We start from the raw sequence: 22,970 nt of genomic DNA, 5'->3' as shown, positions 1-22,970 counted from the left end.
TTATTTATCTGTGAAGTTGTGTATTGTTCTTTCAAAGCTGAATGAGGGTCTGGCAAGGTAAAATATTCTTGGTGATGCATTCATTTTGAGGCTTTTTCCCCCTACTATATCCCACCACTGCCTTCAGGCCTTGAGGATTTCAGTTTAGGTAAATTTGTTGTAAAACTTAAAGATGCTCAGTAATGTGTGATTTCCTTTTTTGAGCTTGTTGCTTTCAGTATTCTGGTTTTTATGATTCTAATTAGGATGTGTTTTGGAGTATTTTATTTGGAGATATTTTAGAGGTACTATTCAGGCCTCTAGGATGTGCAAAGATGTGTTTTCCAGTTCTGGGAATTTCTCAGCAATGATCTTTAACTATTATTTCTTCACAGGGTTATCTTCCTGGACCTTGGGGCTGCCAATGATTTTTACATTATTCCTCTTAAATTCATCCCAAAGCTCTCTTGTCAGCTATTCATTTCTTTTAGACTCTTTTTCATCTTCTGATGTTTTCTGGGGATATTATGCAGCTCACGTCAATCTCACTGATTTGTCCTCTAAGTATGTTACTTAGCTGGTGAAGCCTTCCTATGAGTTGTTTATTTTACCTACCAAGTTTTTCAGTTCTGTCATTTAAGCTTGACATAAATGACATGTGTCATTTATAAATAAATATTTATATTTAATTTTTCTCTCATATTCTCTTGAGTCTTATTGGCTGTCTTCGAGCTCCTTGAACATCCTCAATATTTCCTCTATAAAGTCATTATCAGAGAGATTATATAGCTTGCTGATATAGGCTGAGTCTTCAGAGCTACCATATTTACTCACTAAGTGTGATTGGGTTCTGTGTTGATTTCCCATTGTGACCTTTGCAGTCTATTGGTGTTTATGGTGTTGTGTTTATGGTTTATGCTGAGTGACTGGGACAAAATGCTACATCAGAGAGAACTGGAGCAGCTGTGCCCTTCTTGGGATGCTGACCTGAGTGCAAAAATCGTGCTTCTGAGTCACAGAGAGAACCTTGCTGCTGTTCTCTCTTTCTTTTTTAATGACAATACTTTTCAAAGCAAAATAGAAGTGATGCATAAGCCAGCTATGGTTTATAGCTTTTTTTTACATCTAATTTTCCTTTCTTTTTTGGGGGGGAGGGGCAGTGGTTGAGCTATACCATGTGGTGCTCAGGGTTCTGTGCTCAGAGATCACTCCTGCTGCTGCTCAGGGGACCATATATGGTGCCAGAGATCAAACTAGGGTCAACTGCATGAAAGGCAAATGCCTTATCTCTATACTCTCTCTGCAGTTGGAGGATAGTCTTTATTTTGTTGTTGTTGTTGTTGTTGTTGGGAGGAGGGGTTGCTGTTGAGTCACACAGGTGTGATCAGGGCTTATTTCTAAGAGTGGTCCCATGTAGTGCTGGGGATTCAAACTAGGGTCATAGCCAAATGCAGCCACATGTAAAGCAAGCATTATATGACCTTGGGCTGCCATTTCTTAACTTCTGATGTGAATAAAAATTAAGAGGCTGGTCCCCTAAGCACTATAAATTAAGGCCCATTGAGGAAATGACTTCATTCCCCTAATATCTCTCCCCCTGTGTAGTCTGATTTTCCACTATTATTAATATGTCCTACCGTTTAAATTGGATTATCCTCATTAAAATATTTGTTTATATATGTTAGAAAAAGATAACCTTTGAATACTTATCACCATTCTCTGAAATAAGCTATTAGATACTTCAAGCCTTCTTGCTAGAAGGAAGCATACATAATCCACTTAAAAAACCTACCTCAGGGGCCATGAAACATACTGTATTTTCTGGCATATAAGACGACATTTTAACCCATGAAAAAACATTTTAAAAGTCAGGGGTCGTCTATACGCCGGTATAAGACATGCTGAAACTTACTCCAGCTTCAGGGACGAGTGATCTGCCTTACTGCCCCCTTACTGATGCATCCCATCCAGCTGCCAGGTGTCATCACTCAGTCCTCTGCTTACTTGATTCATCTTTCAGGGCACACAGAGGAGCCAAGTTACCGAGTGCTGCATCCCATCCAGCCACCGGGTGTCATCGCTGGTATGCGGCTTTCTGGTGCTCAGTCCTCTATTCAGCTTTTATGGGACCAGAGGAGGCACTGTGTCTCCCTCTAGTTGTCTTATTAATCACTGCACCCCAATCAGCTGATCTTGGAGGAACCCCCTTTCCCTGCTCTCAATATAGATCACAATTAAAAACTCACAGTCACTCACTACAAATGACAAATGTAAAACGACTGTTGGCATGCCAATGTCTAGCTTTATTAAACATATACTGTTTAACCTTTGAGGGTTCTACTCTTTTTCTCTTATGTTTTTTAATTTCCATTTGGTGTGTGTTAAAAGAGAGGTAGTCTTATATGGCGAATATAGCCCAAACCCTATATTTTAATAGAAAAAGTAGAGGGTCATCTTATATGCCCAAAAATATGGTAGTTCAAAAAGCAAGAGCAAACTCTTGGTATGTGCAGAACCTCTGGGTTTCAATCCAGTACCATGTGGCCCTCCAAGCATTGTTGGATACAGCCTTGGTCACCCCCAGCAATTCTGGGCAGATCCCCACAAAAGAAAAAAATAAAAACAAAACAAAACCCAAACCCAAATAACATATCAGTTCTCAACTGATTGAGTGTGAAGGATTAATGCAAACTAGATCCAGTCTCTGGCTACGGTGCCTCAGAATCACCTTGGCAGAGGTCGCCTAATCTTCTGGCCTCAGTCATTATCTCAACTCCATTTTTTTAAAGAGAGGATTTTATGAATTAAGATAGATACTTATTGAAAGTGACAAAAGACACTCAAAATGGCCTGAAAGAGAGATGAAGACACAGAAATGTACACACACAGAGAAGAGACAGCTGGTTCCAGAGTTTAACAAAGCTTTTCTCTTGACCCAGAGTCCTTGTTGCTGTGTATCAGCGTCTTTATTTCTCAGTGTTTTCCAAAGAAGTTATTAGTGATAGTTCTCCTACCCCTACACTGTGTACTCGTTCACTATTTCCATAGAGCAGCTAACAAAAAGGGATCCCCTTCTTTTTTTTTTGCCAGTGGTGTATCAGAACACCCAAGAGCACTGAGAGTTCATTTCCCAACAAATCATTGGCTGGGTGGGATGAGAATATTCTGAATGGCTAAACCTGGCTTACATGCGACCTTTTTGGAGACAGACTATAAGGCCAACCTACCATTAAAAAAAAAGTTTGTAGACTTAGTGCTGGAGAGATACTACTGAAATTAAGACACTTTATTTGCTAACAAATTCTGGGTTGATCCCCAGAATGGCATATGGTCTTTTGAGCACCATCAGGAGTAACTCCTGAACATAGAGCCGGTAGTAAGTCCTGAGCTTAGCTAACTATGCTGCCTTCATCCCCAGTTCCTGAAATCTTTGACTTAGAAGTTAGGGAAAGAGAAATCTCTCATCTTCTAGAATTTCTTTGACTATTCTAGGGGTGTTATTTTTTCGTACAAATGCCAAAAGCATTTAGTCTATTTCTTTTTTTTAAATAATAATTTTTATTTTGACCAAAGTGGATTACATATCTTTCAGAGTAATATTTTAGGTACATATTGACATTGAATCAGGGATTCCCACCATCAAAGTTGTCCTCCCTTCACCCCCGTTCCCAGCATGCATCCCCATATCCCCCTCCCTTACCTCCCGGACTGCTACTATAAGTGGTTCCCTCTGTGTCTAGCTTGTTGTAGATTGGGTATAGATTCTGTTGTCATTGGCTTTGGGTTCGGTGTTTAAGTCCGATCATTTTTATTACTACTTAGTGATCATACAACTGTTTGGTCTTGGTACCCTTCATTATTCCCCCTCAATTTGAGAGGCAGAACAAGATGGTTCAAGTTGTGTGGTTCTGTTTGAAAAAAAGAAAAAAATAAAATAAAATGGGATAAGAAACAAACAAGCAAAAGTGGGTGGAGTCCTTCTAGAGGCTATAAATATCAATTTGAGAGAAGAAAGAAAACAGGGAGAGAAACACAACATACAATACAAAAAGAAAAATCAAACAAAAAAATTAAAAAGCACTACAACAATAAATACAACCACCACATAATAACCAAGGTCCTGAAATAAAAGCAAAACAAAGCACAAAACAAAACAAAACAATAACAATACCAAAACCAGAAAAAATATTTTGTGCTGCTTCTTTCTTTTTATTCTGCATAGGCACAGTAAATATTGGGGAAATTAGAAAGGAATTCCCTTGGCCTAAGAGGTACAGGGTTTCTCCACCCTTGAAGTATACTGTCATGGGAATAACTACAGACTCCATACATGTTCATTTACTCTTCCCTAGGTTCTTTTGTGGTGTACAGGAAACTTCTGCCTATGAGCAGACACCTATGATGGAGCCTATGATGAAGTCTTTCTTTATGGTTCTAGACGTTCTGATCTATCATTGTTGCTTTAATCAGTCTTCTGGAGTTGGGGGTCTTGGTTTTTGCACTGATCCTAGGATAAAGCCTAGGATAGAGTCTTTCGTCCCACCTTGAACATATGTCATGTGGACCCAACTTAGACTCCAGGTGATTAGACAGTGACCGTCCAACCCTGAACCCATTAGATATTAGACATAGAACCAACACAGTTCTCTGCAACAGCTCCAGGAACCAAACTCCACCTGGGACATCTTTAATTCCGCTATGACACCAATATGTGCCAGTTTTGATAGGATATCCTGACAATAAGGAAATGATCTAAGAGCATGTTGTTTTACCTCACCATCTAACAGTAAGATGAAATCAGAAGACTTGTCATCCTTTGATCAGTGCAAAAGCCAAGATCGCTATCTACAGAAGTCTGACGGTGATAACCATGACTGGGCAGAATATACCCTGAAACCAATAAAAAAGACCTAGACTAGGATTTGGCCTACAATCTGTACAATAACCAAGATCTCTAATTCCAGAGGTCTGACTGAGACAACTGCAACTGAACAGGTCTTCTGGTCTATGTCTTTTAAAAATGTCCTGGGTATTTTTTTGTTTGTTTATATGTTTGGGGCCATACCTGGCAGTGCTGACTCAGCTCTCAGAGGTCACTCTTGAAGATGCTCATATGAGATGGCCAGCTGCATGCAAGGCATATGCCCTATACGCTGTACTATATACTATACTATACTATACTATACTATACTATACTATACTATACTATACTATACTATACTATACTATACTCAGGCCCCTGTTCTGGGTATTTTGTTATTTTTGTCTTCTTTTGTTTTTGTTTTAGTGTCACATCTGGTGGCACTCAGAGGTTACTCATGGCTCTGAGCTCAGAAATTACTCCTGGAAGGCTGTGGAACTATATGGGATGCAGGATTCAAACATGGGTTGGCCACATGCAATGCAAATGCCTTCCCCATTGTACTATAGCTCCCTGGGTATTTTAATAGGAACTACATTAAATATATATAATACTTAGAGTAAGGGTTTAATTTTGATAGCAATACTCTATGAATAGGGAACATAGTATTTCTATTTCCTTGTGTCTTCTTTTATTTCTTTTTGTAGTGATGCACAATTTTCTTTAAATGAGTCTTTCACCTCTTTTTGTTAAGTTGATTGCAGGTACTTGATATTTTGGGGTACAATTATAAGTAGGATTTAAAATTTTTTTCTTTCACTTCTATTTCATTGTGAATAGGAATAAAATGGATTCTGCATGTTAATTTTGTAACATGACACATTACTATACAAGTTTATTATTTCTAGTAATACTTTATAGACTAGGTTTTTCTAAATATAGTATCATCCCACCTGTAAATAACAATAGTTGGACTTCTTTTCCAATCTAGATGTCCTTAAAATCTCTTTCTTGCTGCTGCAAGGACTTCTAGTACTATATAGATAACCATGGTAAGAAAGGGCAGAATCATCTTGTACTTGGCCTTAGAGGGAAAGCTTTCAGGTACTTTTTCCTAATTTTTATTATAACACTATGATTTGCCAAGTTGTTTGTAATACAGTCATTTCAGGCACTAAATGTTCAAACATCAGTTCCCCCAACAGTCTAACCTTACCCTCAGCAGTATCCTCAATCTTCCACTCACCACCATAGCCTACGTCATAAAGGCACGAACACACATTTTCATATTGCTTATTACAACACAAAGGCAATTGGAATTTTCAAAACATAGATCAATACAGGTCAACTTGAAATGACTGTTACATCTTTCCATGATGTTACTAGAGTCAGTATCTAAGGATTTACTGGACTGTGGTTGATGCTAGTTGAGTCCTCTGTGTTATGGTTTAGACTCATTGAAGTTGGTAGATTTCTAGGTAACTTACCCATGTGGTTTCCTATGATGCTTCTAATCTGACACAATTATAATATATTGAGGTTCTGTATGACCATGTATGGTCACTCAGTCTAGGATTTAGAGGTTTAAAACAAATTTGGTTAAGTCATAGAGCTGGGCCATTTCTGTTGGAAGGTATAGGGAGTGGTATTGGGTGATTGTAGTTCATGCAGAAAGGGGAATCTACCTCCTGATTTTTTTGGGAATGTCACAGAGATATCAGCAGGGACTAGATTACCTGAAAAGTATAGGGAGCTGTTATTTTCTTTTGGAGCTTGATGGAGGAGGCAGGCTGTTTTTTCAATCAGGAAGATGGCAGTTGTGGAAAGGAACTGCTGGATTTTCCAATGGTAGGGTGTTTGTGTGGTGAAGTGAAGAGAAGCTCAGCCCAATTCTATTTCAAAAGGAAAAACCCTAAGTTTTCAGCCCTATAATCTGAGTTCTCCTGAGTATATTTAGCTGTTCATATTATTTCACTTCAGTCACGAAACTAGGCTGTTTCTGCCAGAGGTTGTAGGGGTGTGGTACTGGGCTGCTGTAGTTCTTTTCTGAAAATGTCAGCGAGGAATCAAGTGTTTCATTTTTTATTTGAGTATAATGTTAGCTGTGGGTTCATGGTAAATGGCTTTAATCATATTGAGGGAATTTCCTTTCATTTCTTATTTTATTGAGAGTATTTATCATGAATGGTGTTGGATCTTGTCGAATGCCTTCTCTGCATATATTGAGATTCTCATATGATTTTTATTTTTTCCTTATATTGATATGTATATTGCATTGATTAACTTAAAATATTAAATTATCAAAGGCCAGAGGGATAGTTAAGCAGGCAGAGACTCATTTTGCATGAAACTCACCAAAGCTTTTGGTCCTCAACATCCTATATGGTTCCTAAGCACCTCTTGGAGAAGAAAACACCAGTATCCAATTTTGAAATGAGAATACCAGGAACATACAAAGAGGAGCACAGCAGAACCAGAGCACTCTGACACCATACAGTCCCCAGAGGACCAGACATCCCCAGAAACGTTCAAGATCTTACCTTCAGCATCAGTTTCATTATCCATAAATAAAAAACAGTTTAAAGATACCTCTGTGGCAAGGTTCCAATAAGATTTAGGTGAGCTGGGACCGGAGTGGTGGCACAAGCGGTAGGGCATTTGCCTTGCATGCATTGACCATATAGTAATCCCTGAGCGCCACCTGGTGTGGCCCCAAAACAAAAATAAACAAACAAAAAGATTTAGGTGAGTTGACATTTAACAAGTCCCAGACACAATGTAGGTGCTCTGAAAGTGACTTCAGACCTCAAATGCAGAAGTCGTCGAAGGATGCAGGAAGGCTGCCAACTACAGACTAACTGCTCAGAGTGGAGTGTTCAGAGCAATTGTGGACAGGACATGATGAGGATGGGGGTGCTATAACAAAGAAGAGAGGCAGAGAGGCCCCAGGGAGCTGAGGTGGGACTGAAAAGGAGATGAGACAGAGAAGGGCTAACCCTTCTGGGAAGGACTCAGCATCACCCCCCACAAATGCTAGTCTTCCTTATAGCTAATGCAATGATCCTAATTTGGAGATACTATGACTGGCTTCGTGAGCAAAGGCACAGGCAGGAATAGAGAGCAGGAGAGAACTTCGTATGTTTCTAAAAGGAAAATAACTAGAGAAAATAATTTTGACACGAATTTGGGAGGGTGCATTTTATTCTACACCTGGCAAATTTTATTCCTGGCTCTGTCCTCAGGCATTACTCTTGTCAGTGCTTAGGGAACTGTATATGGTACTGAGGATCAAACCAGAGTTGACCCAGAATTCCATGCAAGGTGAATACCTTAAATGCCCAGTCTCTATCCCAAACTGTTTCTCTGTCCCTAACATAAATTTTTTTTTGTTGTTCTTTTGGGCCACACCCATTTGATGCTCAGGAGTTACTCCTGGCTAAGTGCTCAGAAATAGCCCCTGCCTTGGGGGACCATATGGGACGCCAGGGATAGAACCACAGTCCTTCCTTGGATAGTGCTTGACATAAATTTTTTAATGTATATTTATGCACAGGGGGAGGGAGGGAGGAAGGTACATTTTGTTTGAGGGAATCTGCACGTGTGGGAAGCAGTCCTAGAAGAAAAAGATTGACATTTAGAGTCAAGGACCCTCTATTACTCACTTCTTGCTGAGCATCCCTGAGTGCGTCACTCAAGGAGTCTGGATCCTTAATTTCTGCACCTACGAATTGTGCGGGAAATAAAACACTTTCTCAGCTAGGAAACTGAGGGATTTTGCTGTGAAGAGGCTGCATGCATGCTAGGGTTTAATTCAGTGTGTAAAAACTCCCAACTCTCTCCCTGCAACACACAATCCCTAAAGCCAGTTTAATCCCCTTTGAAAGCTCTGTATACATTTCACTTTGCTTGCTCCACTCCCAAGAGGGCACAGTTGATTAATTCTGAATTTCTTAACTCCTTTAAGACTGATTAAACTTGTAAATGGTACTTCGGGGATTCTGGTTGTTTTAGGACTGGAGGGCCCAGCACACCCCATAGTTTCACATTCACAAGACAGGTTTGCCCATTCTCAGTCCCCAGGTCTTTGGACATATGAATTTCATGCGCTTAATATGGATGTGGCCAATTTTTTTCTCATTTAGAAATTTTCTTTTTAAAGTTATACTGAGCTGAAGAATAATCTCCAGGCATTGTTAAGATATTAAATAATCTCTAGATACAGATGTCCGATTTTACCATCCATGACAAAGCAGAAGTCTTCTATACACCAAAAAAGCACCGAGGGGAGAGTAAATGACCATGCTAGGAGTCTATAGTTGATCCCATGACAGTATACTTCAGGGGTGGAGAAACCCTGTATCTCCTAGGCCAAGGAAATTCCCTCTATAATATCCCCAATAGTTACTGTGCCTATTCAGGGAGACCAAGAAAAAAAAACACACACACAAAATAATCATTTTTCCACATATATATTTATTGATTGATCGATATTTTTGACGTCTTTATTTTGGAGTTTAGATTAAAGTTGATGTCTCCAATATTATTTTATTTTATTTTATCTTATCTTTCTCTTTCTTTTTGCACTCCAGCATAATTTGATTTCAGAACCGAGACTATTGTGTGGTGCTTGTCTTTATTGCCGTAGTGCTCACTGGATATTTAATTTGATATTTCTTTCTGTATTGTTGTGGTGTTTCAATTACCTTTTTCACATCCTCTCTCAAACTGAGGTTAAAAGCCTCTAGAAGGACTCCACCCATTTTCAGCGAATTTGACTTTTTTTTTTTATTTTGTACCCCAATCTATTGCTTTTCTTGCCTTCAAACAAAACCACATAACTCGACTTATCTAGCTCAGCCTCTTAAATAGAGGGGTAAACAAAGGAGGGTACCAGGACCAAACAGATATATGACCACTAATAGTAAGCTAGACAAAGAGCTGCCTGAGGGGTGATGGTGGGAGATATGGGTTGCAGAAAGGGAATTGGGATGGGGGGAGGACATATTTGGTGATGGGTATTCCCCTGATTCAATGTTAATATGTACCTAAAATATTACTGTGAAAGATATGTAAGCCATTATCATAAAAAAATTGTGTTTTAATCAGAAATGTTCTTTGACTTACATGTATTATTATATTATATTAATTATATTATATGTTATGCTATGTTACTATATTATGTTTTGTTAGTTTACCTCAATATGTTAATCAATTTTGTCTCTTGAATAAATTCTTACAATAAAAAAAGAAAAAAGAAATATTGTAATAAATTAGATTTTGACTAGACTTGAATTTCCCAAATGTGTAGTTTTTCTTTATTTCCTAATTCATAGCCAATTTTAAATAACAAGCATGTTAAGAAAATAAATGATATACTCTTAAAAAAAGGACATTAAATAACAGGGGCCAAAGAGATAGCATGGAGGTAGGGCGTTTGCCTTGCATGCAGAAGGACAGAGGTTCAAATCCCTGCATCCCATATGGTCCCCCAAGCATTCCAGGAGCGATTTCTGAGCATGGAGTCAGAAGTAACCCCTGAATACTGCAGGGTGTGACCCAAAAACAAAAAAAAAAAGAAAAATTAGATAACAAAAACAGAATGAAAAAGGATAAAATACAAATTACCTACAGTTCCACCATTTCTTGTTACGTTCTGTCAGTACCTTTCATATCTTAGACATTAACCCCTTATCTGATGGGTATTGGGTGAATAGTTTCTTCCATTCTGTGGTGGCCTTTGTATCCTACTTACTATTTCTTTTGAGGCGCAGAAGCTTCTCAGTTTAATGTAGTTTCATTTGTTGATCTCTGTTTCCACTTGTTTGGACAGTGATGTTTCCTCCTTGAAGATACTGTTAGTCTCAACATCATGGAATATTTGACCTACATATTCTTCTCTATATGGGGCCGGCGTAGGGCACAGCAGTAGGGCCTTGCAAGCAGCTGATCCAGGACATACAGCAGTTTGAATCCCGGCATCTCATATGGTCCCCCAAGCCTCCCAGGTGCGATTTTTGAGCTCAGAGCCTGAAGTAAGCCCTGAGCACCGCCGGGTGTGACCCAAAAACCAAAACAACAACAACAAACATATTCTTCTATATGCTTTCTGGTTCTGTGACTAATACCAAGGTCTCTTTGTTTTGGTTTGGTTTTGGTTTTTGGGTTACAGCCGGTGATATTTACTGCTTACACCTGGGTATGGCTCAGAAATTGTTTCTGGCTTGGAGTACCATATGGGATGCTGGGGATCTAGTCCAGGTCTATCCTGAGTCAGCTGCATGCAAGGCAAACACCCTATTTCTATGTTATTGTTCGAGTCCCAGATATTAAGGTCTTGAGTACCATATGGGATGCTGGGGATCTAGTCCAGGTCTATCCTGAGTCAGCTGCATGCAAGGCAAACACCCTATTTCTATGTTATTGTTCGAGTCCCAGATATTAAGGTCTTGAGTACCATATGGGATGCTGGGGATCTAGTCCAGGTCTATCCTGAGTCAGCTGCATGCAAGGCAAACACCCTATTTCTATGTTATTGTTCGAGTCCCAGATATTAAGGTCTTGAGTACCATATGGGATGCTGGGGATCTAGTCCAGGTCTATCCTGAGTCAGCTGCATGCAAGGCAAACACCCTATTTCTATGTTATTGTTCGAGTCCCAGATATTAAGGTCTTTAATCCTTTTGTTTGTTTGTTTGTTTTTGGACCACACCGGGCAGTGCTCAGGGGTTACTGTGGCTCTGTGCTCATAAATCACTCCTGGCATGCTGAGGGACCAAATGGGATGCCGGGGATTGAACCTGAGTCTGTCCTGGGTTAGCTTTGTGCAAGGCAAAAGCCTTGCCACTGTGCTATAGCTCCAGCCCCTTTAATCAATTTTGATTTAACCTTTGTGCATGGTGTTAGATGGAGGTCCGAGTTTACTTTTTTGCATGTGGTGATCAGTTGTCCCAACACCACTGAGGGACTAAAATCAAAAATTATAACGTGGGACTGGAGAGATAGCATGGAGGTAAGGCATTTGCCTTTCATGCAGAAGGTCATTAGTTCGAATCCTGCGGTCCCATATGGTCCCCCATGCCTGCCAGGAGCAATTTCTGAGAATGGAGCCAGGAATAACCCCTGAGCACTGCCGGGTGTGACCCAAAAACCACAACAACAAAAAATTATAACGTGAGATGCTTCCATTAAGTCCTAAGTTCTAGTTCACTACCAGAAAAAAAAAGTTTAACTTGAATGATTATTGGCATATATAAAACACAAGAGATAATAGGTAGTTTTGTTTATTTTTTAACAACAGAATTGCATTTCTAACTCTGAAAAATCCACCTTGGATGTGGTACTAGTAGATTGTACAAACTAGCACATTGTAATAAATCTTTAGGAATTAGAGATCTAATTAGAAAGAAAATGATTACAGTTTTACACTCATTGTGCATTTATAGTCTACTTGAGGAAAGAAAGTTAACAGGATGCTTATATATAACAAAGGCATTTACAGTGGCTGATGAAATAGAAACTAGAATTGAACAAACCAACTTCAGTTTAGCCAGGAAACCTGAACCATGATGTCCTGGACTGTGTGGAGAAATTTCTCCTTGTTTAAGCTGTTCTACTTGTCTAAGTTGATTCTTTTAATTTCACAGGCATTTACAAGAGTATGTCTGTGATCTCAATGATCCTCTAGTTCTACCTGGAAAATGTTCAGAAATGCTTCCACTGATGGTACACTGGGAGAAGTAAACAAATCCCAAGTCCTTTACCTGGTCAAACTAGGCTACATACCACATCTGCTAGAAGGTAGGACATTTTACCTATGAATTGGATGACCAGACAAAAACAACAAATACACAATTGGGTATTTGAGCCTATGTTTCCAAGTAGGTTTGGAAAGAAATGCATTGACAGAATAGAGTCTGAGAAGGATCAATACCAGAAAAATGGGCATAACTAGACTATATGTGTCTTTATATGCCAGGAAGAAAAACTTCTATGAAGAGACTTTATCTCTTATAAAGTCTTGGTTATTGAGAAACCATTGGAAAAAAAAATTTTTTTTTGGTTTTTGGTTTTTGGGCCACACCCGGTAACGCTCAGGGGTTACTCCTGGCTATGTGCTCAGAAGTTGCTCCTGGCTTGGGGGACCATGTGGGACACCGGGGGATCGAACCGCGGTCCATCCAAGGCTAGCGCAGGCAAGGCAGGCACCTTACCTTTAGCTCCACCACCCGGCCCCACCATTGGAAAATTTTTATCCAGGGGGTGGATATATATTTTACAGCTTTGAAAGAAGAAAATGATGTTCAAGGGCCCTATTAATTTTGCAGGAGAGAGGTGATGAATCTGAAGCAAGATACTAGAAACTAAAATGAGCCTCAAGAAACCCTTGGGGTTACCTAAAAGCTTGCAAAAGTGTTAGATGGAGAGGGAGGGATTAGGTAAATTTACATGCTGCTCTTTGATAACTTATTATGTTCACCTAACCTAAAGTTCAAGTTTAGCACAATTCAGAATTGTGCCAGAAAGAGAAAAAGGTGGAAACTACAAAGAGAGCAAAGTAAGGCATAGGCTTTTCTCTCCAAGAAACTCCCTTAATAAAAGGCCTTTTAGATTTGAGTTGATTATAGAGTAAAACCAATATATTCACATAAAGCAAGGGAAAATGGCAGGTTCATACAGTTTATTAATGAGGCCAGACATTGAATAAACAAAACTGAGATTTTTTTTTTTTTTTTTTTTTTTTTGGTTTTGGGGTCACACCCAACTTCGCTCAGGGTTTACTCCTGGCTCTGTACTCAGAAGTCTTTCCTGGTAGGCTCGGGGACTATATGGAATGCCAGGATTCGAACCGAGGCCTGTCCTGTGTTGGCCACATGCAAGACAAATGCATTACTGCTGTGCTATCATTCCAGACTCCCTTTTATTTTAAAGAATGGAAGGGTCATGGCAGGTAGAAAGTTGGTGGGGTGGGGTGGTAGGCAGGCATTTCAAACAGAAAAACTAGCACAAAGATATAGTAATAAGAAAACACATTAGGGGTCAGAGACAGCATGGAGGAAAGACGTTTGCCTTTCATGCAGAAGGACAGTGGTTCGAATCCTGGTATCCCATATGGTCCCCTGTGCCTGCCAGGGGCGATTTCTGAGCATAGATCCAGGAGTAACCCATGAGCGATGCCGGGTGTGACCCAAAAACAAAAACAAACAAACAAACAAAAAAACCCACATTATATATTTGCAATGTATATAAAGTTGTTAAATGTGGAAAACACATTAGGCTTTGAACTTCCTAGCAGTCAAAGCAAAGAAAAGGAATGGTGATATATCTAATGAATAATAAATGTATATTTGTAGATCTTTTTGCCAGAGGCAGAGCTGAGAATTCTGATGCTTGGAAGAAGACCCAGGTGTTTCTATTCAAGTGCACATCTACCTTGACATTAGATATAGGCCTGTGAATCACTCCATTCAATGGCATGTGAACATAAATGAGATGTTATATCTCCAGGTGATAGGGTCTGTCTATGAGGTTCCATCTACTTTTGCCAGGCCAAATTGACTAATATAGGCAAAGAGGGGAAAGATAAAGACAAAAGAAAAAGAATGGATTTTGTACGTTTACTGTAAGCAACAATTTTTTTTCCAGAAACAGAAAAGAACCATGTCATACAGTTGGGCCCTTTAAGTAAAACAGATAAAACTTTGCAGGTTCAATTATCTATGGATTTTTTGTTGTTGTTGTTGTGGTCACACCCAGTTCTATGCTCAGAAATCGCTCCTGGCAGGCTTGGGGGACCATATGGGATGTTGGGATTCGAACCACCATCCTTCTGCATGCAAGGCATGCAAGGCCCTACCTCCATGCTATCTCTCTGGTTCTGTGTGGATTGGTTTTTTTAACTAAAGGTTTTAGCTTCATAAATTATTATAACTTTAAATAAATTAGAAATTCTTTTTAATTTTATGTGGATGTTAGCACTATATGTAATAGCTACAATGTTTTTGCACCAAGTCAAGAGTGATGTAAATATTGACACACACATGACCCTCCTTGTAAATATTAAAGAAATTAATTTTAAGAAGAGATTAATTTTTTCTTCTTTATGATTTTTCCCCTAGTCACAATTATCTTCTCTGGTTTACTTTTCTGCATAAACACAGTGTATATATAAGACATATCAAGTATGTATTAATTAGTAAAATACAATTAATCTGATTTAGTAACAACTTGTCAAAAGTTACAGAAAATTCTTTGACTGGGGGAACAGAGAAAGAGAGTACAGCAGTCTGATTCCTGGCACCCTATAAAGTTTCCTGAACACCATCAACAGAGATCACTAAGCACAGAGCCAGGAGTAAGCACTGAGCACCTTTCAGTATGGTCTAAATCCAATAAAAATTTTTTTTGACTGAGGAAGGGGTTGACATCTTTAACTTCTGCATTATTCAAGAGTCCTCTTGAACACCAAGTAGAAAGAACAGGAACCACAGTACTCCAAGAATTACAATGAAGACTTCTTAAAGAAGAAACTTGGGGTCACACAACAAAACTTGAATCCCATTTTTTGGGATGGGTTACACCCGGCAGTGCTCAGGGGCTACTCCTGGCTCTACACTCAGAAATTGCTCTTGGTAGGTGTAGGGTACCTATCTGAGACCCACCCATTTCTGGGAGGGGTCTTGGGAACCGGATAATAGGTGTGACCTTACCTGCAAGACCCGGCCCATTCCTGGGAGGGGTCTTGGAATAGGTAGATAAACCCGGAAGTCAGGGGATTAAGGGTCTTTGCCTTTTGGCCCTGCTGGGCGCTCTGAGGAAGATGGCTGAAAGAGTTTAGACGCAGGGTAGCCTGGAATGGCTGAATGCTTAAAAGGTTATGAGATAGGCCACACACACGTGGTGGCTAGGGCATGAATAAAGCTGATGGTTCCTAATGCCTGCCTGTGAGTGAGTCTTCATTACGCCGATCACCTGGCCCTGGAACCTGCCGGTTCATGGGGTTGCTGAGCCACGTGGCCTGGAATGGCATGCATCACCATCCATCACCATCCAGCCCCATCGTTAATTATTTAATACAACAGGTAGGCTCAAGGGACCATATGGGATGCCAGGATTAGAACTGCTGTCCTTCTGCATGCAAGGCAAATCTCTGCCGCCATGCTATCTCTCCGGCCCCTTGAGTCCCATTTTTAATGACATGGACTTATTGTCCTATTCCTAAGTCCACTCTTAATTGTTTCATGATGCTTCCTTCTGAGGTAAGAGAATTATAGTCTCTACCATTTTCCAGATGTGTGACATAGGGCACTGCTAAACCAGATAACTCACTGAAAATGAAAATGCTACTAGTATTCCTGCTGCATACTGTAAAGATGGAATTATATATTACTCAAAAGTGCATAAGTTTGTGATTCTATGATTTGAAAACTCAGTTTTCAAATTGAATGTTCATTTTGTACTTTTTAAAGCCAGAAGAGAATTGAAGACATAGACACCTGTTGCCTAAAAGCAAGGATTTCAAGAGTCTACAATCCAAAGAAGTTCTGAGAGCTGGGCCTTACCTAATTTGTTTAGAGGGAGATGAAATAAAATCATGGTATTCACCAGCATCTACCTGGGCATGTGCTGGAGGACCATATCTTGTCAGGAAGGAAAATCAATGTTTCATTCCTTAGCCCTTTAGATATCATGTTTAGTAAAAGCCTGTTTTATAAAATTTGCAAAAAATGTAATGCTAAGCATTAATCTATATGTTTCTTTTTCTTTAGATGCTATGCTAAAGACCCTCTACATATTCACTCATTTGAGCTTGATTATATAAAGAAATGGAATTTATAGACTAATTAATCTGCTCTTGGCTGATTGATGGGATAGTGTTCACTTTGAGGTCTTCTTGATAGCTCTTGGGTCTTCTCCATGACTTTCTGGGTTCTAAATCTTTGCCTCTCTTACTTAATTTCTGTCCTGGCTTCCAGACTCTGTCCTGTTTCTATTAAGTTGCATAGAATTATCTCTTACTTTCATCCCCTTCACACGCTTTGAGTTCCAATGTTTACAGTAGCATTCTAGTTCCACTGACCCAGATTCTTTTTTCTCTTATTGCTACTCACAAGCTAATAGACAAGACCCAAAATATCAACCTTTCACTCAAAGACTCTTTTCTAACTTGGTCAGTTATCTCAAACATTTTCTTGGCATTTATTATAGAGACTCATGGTTCTGGTTGTATTTTCAAGGTCATCTGAGGCAATACTTCCATTGAGTTTGTTTCTACTGAATATTGTCCCAGAAGAGTGGCTTTCCAGCAGCTCTCAATTTACCTAGGGCCACAGGAGGCAAAGTCGGGGTGATCCTTGAGTGTAAAGTCAGTAGTAAGCCTTGAACATTGGGGGCTGTGACCCAAACAACTAAAGCAAAACAAAACAAAACAAAACAAAAAAAGATTCCTCTAGGGCAGAGCCACAAAATATTGTATGGAGGGCCGTTTGTGGCCCGTGGGCCGAGAGTTTGAGACCCCTGATTGTATCCTGACAGTGATGGATAATTCATCAACTTTAAGATAGTATATTCCATTATTGCCTGTTGAAAAGATCTTGTTTTCTCAAAGTTGTAACTTAATGCCCTGTGATTTCTGTTTGTGGGAGGTTGAGTATCCAACAGTTGAATAGTGCAGGACTCTGTCCTAGTAGGAGGGAATATTTAACAGCAGTTGTCAGAAAAAATGAAATCATGAAATTTGCCTATACATGGATGGATATGGAGACAATTATGCTGAGTAAAATGAGTCAAAGGGAGAGAGATAGATATAGAATAGTCTCACTCATCTGTGGGCATAGGAAAAATAAAAGACAATATGGCGATAATATCTAGAGACAACAGAATGACCAGCCCATGATATGAAGCTTACCACAAAGCCTGTCTTGAAGACAGGCATTTTGGGAAATATACTCCATAACAAGGTAGATATAATTTTTGTGGCCAAACATAAACTGTCAAGGGCTGAAAAGACAAAACTGATGACATATGGTGGACCAGGTCAGATATAAGAGTAGGGGGCTACTCCAGGGGCCCTGAGGTTAGAGGAGGTTTGATCATATCTTACATCATTTAGGAACCTTATGGTAAAAGGTGCTGTGGTTCCATATAACCACTGGTGAGGTTGCAAAAGACTTGGGTCAACTGTCAATGCCTCATCTCCTGTAAGTAATTTTGTCAAAGTTCCAGGTACCAGGGAGGTACCTAGTGGTGGCAAGTAAATTTGTACAATACACTTTTGAAAGAAGAGTTCATTATTTTGTAAAATCAAATTTTCAACTACTGCGAGACTTAGCCATTTTATTTCTGGTTATGTGCTCATGATAACACCATTTAATCATTCAACAAGGGCAAATTTAGCCCTAGAATACATCAAGCTTGGGGCCCAGAGAGATAGCACAGCGGCATTTGCCTTGCAAGCAGCTGATCCAGGACCAAAGGTGGTTGGTTCAAATCCCGGTGTCCCATATGGTCCCCCGTGCCTGCCAGGAGCTATTTCTGAGCAGACAGCCAGGAGTAACCACTGAGTAACGCCGGGTGTGGCCCCCCCCCAAAAAAAAGAATACATCAAGCTTGAAGGAAAGGGCTGAGGAAGACCCAATCACTGCTATCCAGAAGTTGAAGAAGAGAGACAGACAAGTAAACCACATGAGCAAGATGCTGTCAGAGTCCCTGAGGCCACTGGAGGTGTGAGCAAGATGGAAGGGAAAGTGAGAAACTACCACTGACACAGAGGGATTGCCAGGAAGGCATCAGGAAGTGCAGGGGCATTAAATCTGGGTTAATGAGTACGTGACAAACCAAGCTCCATTGCTGTGAGTTGGATGAAAGCACGTAAGTTGTTTACTCATTCTGTTCTAGTTTCCTCATTAACTACTTAGTTCTATCTATTTGGAAAACAATAGACACTTTTCGAAAAACTAAGCATTAAACTTCCATGCAATTTAACTATCCCACTTCTCAGCAATATACTCCAAGAGCCAAAAGCAATTTTTGAAAAGATATGTTGTGCCTGTAAGTACACTGCAGCACTATTTATTATAGCCAACACTTGGAAAACAATCCAAGTACCCCCCAAATAGATGAGTGGGTAAAGAGACTAGTCTATATACAGTGGGATCAGCTATAAGAAACAATAAAATTGTGCTATTTGCAAAGATTTTTAAAAGACTAGAGGGTATCATGTGGAGTGAAGTCAGGCAGAAAGAGGAGGAACATATGGTGCCAGGGGTCAAATTCAAGTCCCTATGTCAGCAAGGCATGCACTCTTGACCACTAAGCTATCTCTCTGTCACTTCCTCATCCCTGCAATAATTCTTAAGTTATGGGCCCTGTGATGGATTTTTATTCACTTTCTCTCATTTATCTTGTATAACATTTCTCTGCTGGAGAACTGAATATCTACGATTTAATGGTTCAAAACTGTTCACTAGGTCAAGTAGTCATTTTGGTCACTAAGTAGAAACTGGGGGGGGGGGGTACTACCTGTTACTGTTACCCTTGGTCCTCTTCTCTTATATACCACCCATTCCCAGCTTCCATCCTTTTTTGCCGCTAATAGCCTGCAAAGTCTCTCATTCAAGCTTGTCCTTGGATGTTCCTATAGACAACCAGGAGTATGGGAGTTTATGTCCCAGGCCCATTTTAAGTCAATGCCCAAGTAAGGGGTATGGGAATGTGAGTCCTGCTCCTCCTGGTATGACAAAGGCATCACTTATGCCTTAGAATTCCCCTGAAGTTCTAAGTCCAAAGTCTGAGGGATTTCTCAGGAAATCACTCTATTTTTCCAAAGAAGGTCTTTTATGCGGTTCAAGTTTGGCCCTCTCCTCTGTTGAGCTTTTCTTTTTCCTTGTATCATTTTTCACATCCCCTTTTTAATTTCTCTTGGGAATGCTTCCTTCATGTATAACCTGTATTTGAACTTCTTTTCAGGGTGTGCTCCAAGGACAACCCCCAACTTAAGGTACTCCTTACTTGGCCTTGTCACTGCCATCTTGGGCTCTATCTTTTTGCTCACCACCCTGACCTAGGAGTTTCTTACACTCATTCAAAGAAAAAGACAAACTTTCCTTCTCCCTTTTCTCCCACTGCCTGTACCTGTAACCCCCTAGAACAATTTCTAGGGTCACCTCCTAGTCAGAGCCCAATCTCTGAGGACTGGGCCCCCTCTCCACAGGATTTGCTCTGAGTAAGTTCCTACTAGAGTGTGTGGTTTCCCAGACTTGAGCAAGCTCAGACACGGCCCACCTCCCAGGATGTGGGATACTAGGCTGCAAAGTCAGAGGTGGTTTTCAGGGCCCTGTTCAGACTTGTGAGTTGTGCTGAGCCAGATGTGTGAGGTATCAGCCTTCATGTGTCTGCGGTAAGAGAACCAGACAGACCACTCCTCAGGGATGAGAGCCAACCCAATAAATAAAACCTTAGCACAAAAGAGCAGGTCTTAGACTGACACGGAATGAGGAGTCACCTCAGATGTGTTGAGTCAAATGTCTTTCCCTCATTTGGCTCCAGCTCAGAGGCAAATGATGCTAGGAAGCCCAGTGTTCCATTTTAGACAGCCAACTCTATGTTTCTCACTATAATGGCCCATGGAGAATCAGGGTTCAAAAGTCGATGACTAAATTTGCAACCACCACAATTGACTTCTCAACTATCTTCTTTCAACTCCAAGGAGAATAATAGAAACAAATAGCTGAATTATGAAATCAAACGTGATCAGAATTCATCATTGTGAACCCCATTTCCTCTTCTATAAAAGGGGTATCTCAGAGTTACCCTTCAATATCTTGTCCGTGTTTCCACCCATCTTTCCCCCTACTACTCTCCTACTACACCTCCCAAAACATGAAGAGTCCTTTATATATTTTTTTCACTATGAAAAGGCTTAAAAAATATGGAGCGCTTCACGAATTTGCATGTCATCCCTGTGCAGGGGGCACACTAATCTTCTTTGTATTGTTCCAATTTTAGTATATGTGCTGCCAAAGAGAGCACAAGGGTCCTTTATTTTTTAATTTTTTAATTGTTAGTGAGACCAATGTGAACTACAAGTCTTTCACAGTTATATTTAAGGTATATCATGAGACTGAATTAGGGCAATTCCCATCACCAGTAATGACCCCTTTCTGCCACTGTTTCCAACATGCATCCTATACCTCCCCCCTTAGCCCCCTGGACTGCTAGTGTAACAGGTCCCTTTTGTGTATAACTTGTTGTGGTTTGGATCTCTTGATTCTATTATCATTCGATTTGAGTTGTATATTTAAGACTGATTATTTTTTATTTCCACTCAATGCTCATGAGGCTGTTTTGTCCCTCAAATAATTTTTTTGCATAGGCATATCAAACATTGGGGAAGTTAGAAATAAAATTCATTTGGTCTAAGAGATACAGGATGCCTCTGCCCATGAAGTACACTGTCAAAAGACCAACTACAGGCTCTCGGCATGTTGATGAAGAGTCCTTTTAACTATCCAACTGCTCTCTAGTTTTGCCCAATTTAACTCTATATTTTAAGGCTTGCCTCTGGCTACATCTTCTCTGGAAATGTCTTCTGATCTTTCTCCCACCATTCAATTAGGTTAGGAACTCCCTTCTTAGGGCTCTCACACATTCTTATAAGTATTTATAATATGCAAATCATTTTGTGTCTTGATCTCTGTGACAAGAGCAGACATTGGACATGCTACTGTCGAACTATTTTTATCTCTGAAATGCCAGGACAGCATCTTGCAACAGGAGGGGAATTCAGTAAACATCTGTTAAATGAATATCCCACATACGACAGTGTTTGAAAAACAAATGAGATAAGAGATATGAAAACAAAACTAACCTAATGCAAAACAAAACAAAGCTAGTATCTACGATACTAGTTACTTTCCATAGAACTATTTATGTGTTTTATCGCTTCTCAGCCTTTTGGCTAAGATCAAGTGTAGCATCTGTTTTTATCAGAAATACTTATGAGTTTTGTGTGAATAACATAAACATATTAATATGTTATAATAGTCACATAGGCCATAAATATTGCAGAAAGATTTGTATAAGATCAAATGTCAAGAAAATTATCATCAATACATATCTATATTCACAACTTTCTAGTCATCTCTAATTCATACCTTTAATGACAAGCAATAATTATAATCTTTAGACAACACTCAAATCTCTAAATAACTTATCCTTGGGAATGAATGTCATTTCTGTCTGTCTTTCAGATATTTAAGACATAGGTCCAGAAGACTCTGGACCATGACCTCTCACATTTGCCATGTAAATTGATTTTAGAAATCAGACAATGAATGGGAGGGGGGAATGCTATGGCCCTTCCTTTTATTTTCGTGCTCGTTTCTCATGAAAGGGAGAGTGTCTATAGGTTAAGCCTGTGTGTTCCTTACTGGGGGTGAGCAGATAAACCAGGAGGGGGACCACAAGTGTGGGAGCAGCTGTGAGAATAAAACAGAGCAGCAGGATCCTTTGCCCTCGCACCCCTTTGAAAGGCAGCCTGTCCATAGAGCTGCCAGACTCCTGGTCTGCTTCTGTCTGGTGCCAGGTTCTATCTGGTAAGTCAGTTTCCCCTTCCTTATCAGAGTTGACACTCAAGCTCAGCCAGATCTTGTATGGAACTATGCTCAGCACATCTCCCTCAGCTGGGAGAGGCCTGTTCTCCGTTTCTATCTGATCCTGATAACTCTCACAGGGCTTTCTCCCTTCCACCGACTCCTCCTTCTCCTTCCTGCCTTCCCTCCCTTCCTTCCTATATTCCAGCCTTCATGTTTTTTAAATAAAATGTTAACCTGCTTGATTTCTGAATAGGTAACAGATTTTTACATTATAAAAAATAATGGTGAACTAGAGAGCATTATACAGAGAGTAGTCAGTCAGAAAGAGAGGAATAGATACAGAATGCTCTCTCTCAGTAGTGGGAATCGAGAAACTTGGTAAGGGCCAAATGCAGCTAAACCTGAGAATTGGTCTATAGAACTAAGCTTACCAAAAGGAGGGGTAGAGAGTGGGTGAAAGAGATCCGTGGGATATCATTGGTGGAGGGAAGCTGAAACATCATTAACAGTGTCGTAAATCATGTGCTTCAATAAACATT

The 22,970-nt window shown here is 39.9% G+C and overlaps 1 protein-coding gene, 1 non-coding gene and 1 pseudogene across 2 annotated transcripts in view; 1 reads left to right on the top strand and 2 right to left on the bottom strand.

Moving 5' to 3' along the window:
* The window catches only part of SQLE (squalene epoxidase), a 767,303-nt gene that overhangs the window by 162,216 nt on the left and 582,117 nt on the right, over positions 1-22,970 (bottom strand). The gene's annotated exons all lie outside the window — the stretch shown is intronic.
* LOC125997699 (U6 spliceosomal RNA) lies at positions 20,760-20,866 on the bottom strand. Its single transcript, XR_007491735.1, has one exon. It is a non-coding gene; the product is annotated as a U6 spliceosomal RNA (small nuclear RNA).
* On the top strand, positions 21,775-21,885 carry LOC125997855 (uncharacterized; annotated as a pseudogene).

This window comes from Suncus etruscus, chromosome 19 (genome assembly GCF_024139225.1).
Source record: "Suncus etruscus isolate mSunEtr1 chromosome 19, mSunEtr1.pri.cur, whole genome shotgun sequence".
Lineage (NCBI taxonomy): Eukaryota > Metazoa > Chordata > Mammalia > Eulipotyphla > Soricidae > Suncus > Suncus etruscus.
The sequence above is the reverse complement of the archived record's forward strand: the minus strand, read 5'-3'. Positions and strand labels throughout refer to the sequence as shown.